Genomic DNA, 8,556 nt, shown 5'->3' with positions numbered 1-8,556 from the left:
TTTGGGCCGGAGGGCGGGGGAGTGCGCGCCCGTGCGCATGCGCACACACATTTACTGGCGCGGTGGCACGCTTCCAGGCCGGAAAAATCACCAAAACTTGTGCGCATGCGTATGACCCGGAAGTGCACCGGAAATGACCTCTTCTGGGTCGGGAGAGGCCCATACGCATGCGCAGAAACGATTTTCAGCACTTTTTTCAGATCTGGAAGTGTGCTGCCGTGCAGCGCGCCGTAAGAGCGGGCAGTGGCAGCGGGCGGCGGGGGTCGTCGCGGGCTGGATTGGGAGGCCAATTGGGCCGCATCCGGCCCCCGGGCCGTAGTCTGGGGACCCCTGGTCTATGGGCTGGATTTAGAAGGTGATTGGGCCAGATCTGGCCCACGGGCCTTAGTTTGCCTACCATGGTCTGGGCGGTGCTGCAAACTAGGTTTTTGTTGTTGCTGCTGCTGCTGCTTTTTGCGGATACATCCAGCAATGTGTCATTGACACAACAGAGGTACATTAGTGATGGATATATATCGGATTGTCCACATATCATTCCATTTGAATCATTGTCCTGAGATGGTTTCCCAGAGTTCCTGCATTCTTGCCATCAAGGGTGGCACTCCTGTGCTATTATAGTGCAATGAAAACAGCACAAAAAATAATCTAAACATTTGTGGTATAAAAATTTACAAGATTTCAGCAAGTTTTTATTAATTTATTATTATTATTATTTAAATTTGTATACCGCCCTTCATCCGTTGATCTTAGCACGTTGAAACTACTAATAAAAATATACAAGATAAAAAGCACAAAATAATAAAAACAAGAACAAAAAGAAACCAATAACCTAGGGTTGCCATACACCCAGAACTTCCCAGACATAGCTGGCAATCGGCCGTTGGAAACAGTGTTTGGGCAGAAATTGCTGACATATTGCAACCCATGTCAGCAGTGTCGTTTTGGGCGATTTGCCTTAAAAATAGCTCAAAAACTCAATTTCCCCCGAGATGTTGCAAAATAAAATCTTCCTAACCTTTCAAAGGGTATAGGTTGATAATCAGCCAAAGGCCTGGTGGAAGAGGAATGTTTTTGCCTGGTGCCTAAAGGTGTATAATGAAGGTGCCAGACAAATTTCCCTGAGGAGAGCATTCCACAAACATGGAGCCACCACAGAAAAGGCCTGTTCTCGTGTAGGAGGAGTATGTGTGCTGTGGAACTTTTGCAGGCACAAACAGCACTGAAATTGTATAATTCCCCGGACACCCTCATGAGTGGAAATAATCATGAATGAACATTAACATTGACTGGAAGGACCCTAGCAGAATTGATAAACTATACATGCTTTGGAGCATGACTCTATTCACATATTATAGGTTTGCCTTCCCTGCAGCTACTTAGGGTGACAATTGGTGGCAGAGGGCAAATTTTGGGACAGGGCAGGGTAGATACACAATAGAGAGGGCAGTTTTGGTGCCAGGGAGCACTGGTGTCTTTACAAACCATTGTAAGACAGATGCAAACATCAGGAAGGTTTGGGATCAGCTTGTAAGAGCTTGCTTTTCAAATTGGGGGGCAGGATAGTTTCAACCCGCCCCGCCCCACTTCACTGTCTTGTTTCAGCACCATGGACACAAGAACATAAGAGCAGTGGGTGACTAGGGATTCTTCTTCTTCTTCTTCTTCTTCTTCTTCTTCTTCTTCTTCTTCTTCTTCTTCTTCTTCTTCTTCTTCTTCTTCTCCTCCTCCTCCTCCTCCTCCTCCTCCTCCTCCTCCTCCTCCTCCTCCTCCTCCTCCTCCTCCTCTGTCTTCTTTGTCTTCATCTTCTTCTAAATTTGTGTAACACCCTTCATCTGCAGATCACAGGGCAGTTAACAACATAAAAATACAAAATGAAAACACAATATACATATTAAACAAGATGGCAACTCTTGGCCATAGGAACAGAAATAAGAATGGAAGAAGACAGGTAGTCCTGGCACAAGGTTTTAGGGAGCCCAAGGGCAAGGTGGACTAAATGGGCTCCTTATTAATTCCCCTCATCTCCTATTCTTTATTTGTGTATTTCGCTTATTAGTTACTCACTACAAAAGCATCTCTAAGCTACTGTCAGGGACTGGGCAGAGGAATGGTGGAGACTGTCTCCCCGTCCTGAGCTTCCCAGGGAGGAGAAGGAGGAGGAAGACAGTATAGATTTACAACAGGGGTTTGTGGGAGGTCGCAGCTCAGAGGAAGATGAGGCTGATAGTTGGGAGGAATAATGGGAGAGGAGGAGGCAGAACCAGGACAACACCCAGCTGATGTGGTGTCATTAGAAAGCATCCCAGACCCTCCATCTCCCAGAACCTGGAAAGCCTTAAAAGTAGGAGAACAACGAGCTCAAAGACAGAGGGCATGCAGCAGTACCCAGAAAAGTGATGAATGAGGAAGTGGGAGAGGTGGTGTGTGTGTGTGGAGATTCACTTGGGACAATGCCATTATCCAAGAGGCTGGGTTCTATAGCCTATGTCCGTAAAGATTGAAATAAAAAAAGGATGGTAAGAAACTTGTCCTTGTCTTTATACTTTCCTGGGCAACCAGCTGGGAGCCACTGACAGCATCCTGACAGCTACATACAAAAAATTGTTTTCACTCAAAGGCATAACATTAAAAAAAATGCATTGCAGCAAACCTAAAGTTCTTAAATTTATATCCTGCCCTTCCTCCTGAACGACGCGTAAACAGACCCAGAAAAATAACATCATCAGAAAAAACGTAGCTACAAACAGCAGAATATTTAGCACAATTTGTCGAATGCCTGGGAGCAGCGAGAGTTTTTCACATGGGGCCATAATGGTGTTAATGATAGTGTCTGGTGGACTTCACAGGGGAGCTGCAAGTGGGGAGCCACAAAGCAGGTTCTCCCCTTAAAGGAGAACATGGGTTGCGGAAGGGTTAACAAGACATCCCAGGGTTGGAGAGGCGGGTCAGTTTGGATGGCCACATGTGAGATTGGTGGGTGTGCTTTTGCTGGGGAATTTTGCATGTAGCAAATGATTGATTGACAGCCTTAGTCCCATATATGCTTAGTGAGCAGCTTTCAGTTTCCACTTTGCTGCTCGCAACGAATCTCCCGCCCGCCCTCCACTAATTTTAGGTGTCTTTGCATTGACCTTGCTGCGCCTGTCATGGGGTTGCCTGTTTTGGATCAGGGGCCTGTTAGGAATTTGCCCACTTGGCTGATTGGCTGGTGCCGGGTTTTTTTTGCCTACTGCATAGCAATAAGTCACAACTTGTAAGGTTGCGGTTAGGCATTGGTTCAAATTGGATGGTGGAGGGGGATGGATTTTGGTTGGGTCTGCCCCTCATGGTTGCTGCTACCTTTAGGGGTATTCCGTTAAAGGAATCCTGGGGCTCTACATGTTTGTCCGTTTATCCCCGCTAGGGGCCAGGGCTGCGCATGAGCCTCGGGGAGCATCTGAGGGATGAGGTCAAGGGCTTGGGCCCCTGCCCCGATCTCTCCCAGAGGTTGCTCACCTACTGGCACCCTCCTAGGCTAGCGGGAGTCAGATCTGTCCCAGGGAGGGGACAGATGGCTGGAACCAATGCCTAAGCAACCACTCACATCAGTTGTATTTAAATAAAGTTGTGGCCAAATTAATGTCAAAAACCTTAAACTTAAAATATTGTGCGAAGTGTGAGTTATTGGGGGGATGTCTTGGTACCTTGGCACGCGACTGAAAATGCCTTCTCCCATGTTGGCACCCTCTTAATCTCCCTCAGAGGGGTTACCTTGAGGAGGGCCTCAGATGAAGGCCCAAGGACTTAGGTTCATACTAACTCTTCCTCGAATCTGATTCCCACTGCACAAGGAGGTGACGAGGTGGCAACAGCTACTAGTGCTTCTCATTGCTCCTAGCACCCACAAATTTTCCTCTTGGCAGCAGTGGCAAAAGAAGTAGCTGCGGGGTCCCTGCTGAGGTTGTGGGCCTTGGGAGTTACCTGAAAAAGCCAACTCCTGACATCAGCCTTGGAGACAACTGAAAAACCAGCCTAAGATGCATCACAAGGCAAGGATGATGGGGCACAAAGAGAAAGGTGCTGTGAAGGATGTCAAGGTTGTTCACTTTAATGCTGGCCATTAAAGTAAATCCCACCAACCTTATTGTGATTTGAAGACTGGTGGTTGTGGGAAATGGAGGATATTGGTCCCAGTCTGATGACAGTCCCATGTTTAACCAGGTTAGGGAAGATCACTTGGGGCATAACACAAAACTGGCATATGTGCTATGGCAACGAGATTGGCATTCCATAGTGAGATTTGAAAATACTAACTTACTTCCTGGTTGCATTCTTCAGCACAACTCACCATGAGTTTTCTACTCCAAATCCACGATCTGGTGGCTTCCAGTGGGGATGGCAAAACTCACTAGATGACACCCATGACCACACAGTGTGCTCTGTTACGGTCAGTGTGGGTGTGTTGGTAGGGCAACTTGTCGTCATAAGCCACAACAACATATAGGACACCTCTCATTTCAGTCTCTGGGGCTTCCTAAACCAAAGCACAACAAAAGCAAATTAAGGGATGATCATCGCACATTAGTTGACTTTAAGAACAAAACCCAGTCATTCCTTTCCTTCCAATTCATATCAGCCAAACCACAAAGCTCATCTTGATGAGGCAACAAATCCTTTTTGTTTCCAGGTCCTTCAGACTTAAGTTCTTATCCCAACCCTACAAACATTATTATTCATTAACATGTTTGCATGAATCAAACATGAGGTTTTGGGCTTTTTTTTTTTTAAAAGAAAGACGTGCACCGAGAACAGCGATACCGCCTTTGCAGTGACGAATGCAACTTTAGAGAAGCCAATAGGCTGGTTGATAAAGGGGGTCAGGTACAAATAGTGTGGATTGCCATGGGACACCCAGTCCAAGGTGCCACAACCAGTTTTTCTAGGAGTGTTGCACTAGGAAGGAATAGTCAACAGGTAGGTAAATTATTTGTTTTTCTAATCAAAGTTGCTTTATATTTTTCCTTGTTGTATAGAGTGGTGCTTAAGATCTAAATCTGCTTTCACTGATTATTTTCTAAGTGGAAGCTGGGCTTAATCGGGCCCTTGATGAATGAACAGATTTATTTTGAGTGAAGAATAGCCTAAAATGACTACAGAGAGGAAGAAGGGTCCATGGGCTTAAATTAGCCATAACTCAGTGATTTCTGGGGTCAGGTCTTTGAGCAAATATATGATTTCATAACACATGAACCTGTGAAATTCATTGACTGAAGCATCTGGAATTGATCCCTCTTCATGAACTATGTTTCTGCCTATCTTATATAGTAATACAGAAATTTTCTTTTTTCAAGTAACATATTGAATTTTTGATATTTTCCTATTATGAATATTATTATTATTATTAAAAACATTCCACTCTTTATTCAAGGAGCTCAACAACAGGGCATACAAGATTTTTCATGTCCCTCACCCAGTGCTATTTTTCTAGAAAAAGAGGTGCTAGAACTCACCATGAACGCCTCCATTGTTTTCTGATAATGTCAATGGTGCCCACCTGAGAGGTGCCGGAACTGAGTTCCAGTGAGCTGAAAGAAAAACAAGCCCTGTCCTCCCCACATTTTCCCAAAACAACCCTGTGAGGTAGGTTGGACCAATTGATAATGGCTAGTCCAAGGTCACCTAATCAGCTTTGTGGTCGATTAAGGATTTGTAATCTGGATTCCCCACTTCAATGCCAATACAGTGGTACCTTGGGTTAAGAACCTAATTCGTTCTGGCCTATTTCTCTGTTTTGCTTCAACAGTCAACCCTTTAAAGCAGGCATCCCCAAACTTCGGCCCTCCAGATGTTTTGGACTACAATTCCCATCATCCCTCACCACTGGTCCTATTAGCTAGGGATCATGGGAGTTGTAGGCCAAAACATCTTGAGGGCCGCAGTTTGGGGATGCCTGCTTTAAAGAAATAGCACCCACCTATGAAATGGCTGGTTTGGCAAGGACTATGGAGACCAGATTCACAGAAGCTTAGGGCTCCTATATTCTTATCTGACTGGCAACAATGGGGTTAGTCACAGCACCAGTGTGGGTGACACTGTGGTCTAAACCATTGAGCCTCTTGCGCTTGCCAATCAGAAGGTTGGCGGTTCGAATCTGCACGATGGGGTGAGTTCCTGTTGCTCTGTCCAAGCTCCTGACAACCTAGCAGTTTTATAAGCACACTAGTGCAAGTAGATAAATAGATACCGCTCCGTCGGGAAGGTAAACGGCATTTCCGTGCACTCTGGTTTCTGTCACGGTGTCCTGTTGCGCCAGAAGTGGTTTAGTCATGCTGACCACATGACCTGGAAAGCTGTCTGTGGACAAATCCTGACTCCGTTGGCCTGAAAGTGAGATGAGCGCCGCAACCCCATAGTCGCCTTTGACTAGACTTAATCGTCCTTTACCTTTAAAAACAAAAACCCTTTTAGTCACCTTTTCCTCCCAAGAATACCCCAGGCAATAATACCACATAGGGTTGCCATATTTCAAGAAGCTTTTTGTTTTTGTTTTTCCCCACTAAATCTCCATATTCACCAAATTTTTAACACTTCCAATATGGCCATATGCCAATTCAGCAAGTCACCACATAATCCTGCAGTAAAGTGTTTTTCGGGTAGTTAAAAGAAAGAAAGAAATCCTTCCGCCATCTCACATAAAGTAAGTAAAAAATTAATAGCATTTACTCACAACCCCTAAAGTTCAACACAATATTGGGGGGTGTGTGTGTGTGTGTGACATTTTTTTTACCCTAACCTGAAACTGATGAAATTCATTAGTGGGCTGAATATTTGGCCCAACATAAATGAAAAAGTTTCCAGAGCTGTTTACAAAGATCAGTAACAACACTAGACAGTCATAAGGTGGATGTCCCTTTGAAGGAGAAATTTAAAATTATTAGGGAAATGGGAGAGGAAGTGCAAGAACTGTGTTGGTTGGAGCAGGCAAGGACGTGTGAACACAGAAGGGATGGTGTCTGAAAAAAGGGGGAAGAAGTGAGAGATGGAGGAGAAAGGTGGAAGAAAACACAGAAGGCTGGAGAGGGGGGGCAGGAAGAGTAGCAAAAAGCTAAAAGGAAGAAATGAGTTGGTGGGGAATTGAGGGAACAAGGAAGTGAATGGAGCTAAGGGAAGATGAGGAAGCAAAAAGGAAAGGATGGGAGGAAGGATGAAAACAAAGAGGTAAAAAACAGACGGGAAGGGAATGAGAGGGTGTTGTGCTCCCCTCTGACCTGGCCTACCACTGCCAGACGGCCTGTACAGGTAACAATAATAATGAACATTATTATCCTCATTGAATAATATCCTTAATGAAGACAAGTAAAACAATCAATGTGTACATAAGGAAAACTGCCCCACCTACTTTGTCGGTGTCCCCCACCCACTGAACTGGCTATGGGACTGGCTATGAGAGTAAGGCTCCAGCTAATTTGTATATTATCCCTGTATGTGGCTGAGACAATTTTCCCCCACCCTGGAGTGCAACTGGCACTTGCTTCTTGTTACTCAGCTGGTTTCTCTCCCAACAGAAATCATCTGTACCAGATGAGACCCGCCATCCTGTTGCTGTTTTTATTTGTCGCCATGGGTTCCTCTCGCTTGGTGCGCAGAGTGAGTATAATTACTTCGCGACAGTCGCCATCTAACAGCTTGATCTGTCTGTCTAATCAGTTGAAGTCACAGCCTAAACTTTGCACTCTGCTGTGTTGTGCTGGTTGCCTGTGAACCTTGCCAAGGCATATTCAGCAACAAGGCAGTTCCCCTAGTGCCTCTTAATGTAAGCACAAAAGGCGTTTGATAGAGCAGAAGGAATTTTTAAAACTGCTGATCAGGGCCGGCCCAAGACATTTTGCCGCTTGAGGCAAAACAGAAAACAGCATACCCTCCCTCCCTGCCTTCTTTTTCGCCAACTCACCTCCCTCCTCCTCTGCTGCCTGAAGCAACTGGAGGTGGCCCAAGGAAGCCCCAGTGGAGGAGAAAAAGGGAGGCCAGAGAGAAGCACGTTCTACTCTTCCCAGGTGATGCCAGCAGGTGACAAGTGCAGGAGGCGGCAAGCAGCATGCTGCATGGGAACTTGGATCTGCTGCCCCTCCAGTCTGCTGCCTCACTGAGGTTAATGGATGGGCCAGTCCTCCTGTTGATGCAAGGCGGCCACACCATTCAAGAGAATGGTACATGTGATACTAAAGCATACTGTCTTTTTTTTGTGTGATCAGCCAGTTCACAGCATACCCTCCAAAATCAGAGATGATAAAAAAATGGGACGTGGGACCCCCAGATCCAGTTTGCAGAGGCAATTGCACCACCCCTCCCCACTGCCAACCAGGGGTAAAAGCAGCAGGCGAGCTGGATTTGGGGGGGGGGCTCCCCTCATCCCTGGGCCAAAGCATCAGCCAGGACTTACCTCTGGGAAGGCATACGTTCAACAGTGCAATGGAAAGCAGGAGCCAGAGACCAGCAGCGCAAGGAGCCTTCATTCTTCAGGAGCTGATTTGCTCCTACCCTCGGCTCAGATCCCCACTCTTCCCAGTGCTGTGGGGT

At 46.1% G+C, this 8,556-nt stretch overlaps 1 long non-coding RNA gene across 1 annotated transcript; it reads right to left on the bottom strand.

The window, feature by feature from the left end:
- Positions 1-221: 221 nt before the first annotated feature.
- LOC148683421 (uncharacterized) lies at positions 222-6,423 on the bottom strand. The gene is made up of 3 exons (XR_015947224.1): positions 5,954-6,423; positions 4,328-4,513; positions 222-1,832 (listed from the first exon to the last, which is right to left on the bottom strand). It is a non-coding gene; the product is annotated as an uncharacterized LOC148683421 (long non-coding RNA).
- Between the last annotated feature and the right edge of the window lie 2,133 nt (positions 6,424-8,556).

This window comes from Zootoca vivipara, chromosome 15 (assembly GCF_965207765.1).
Source record: "Zootoca vivipara chromosome 15, rZooViv2.hap1.1, whole genome shotgun sequence".
NCBI classification, from domain to species: Eukaryota; Metazoa; Chordata; class Lepidosauria; order Squamata; family Lacertidae; genus Zootoca; species Zootoca vivipara.
This window is presented reverse-complemented; position numbering and strand designations above follow the sequence as displayed.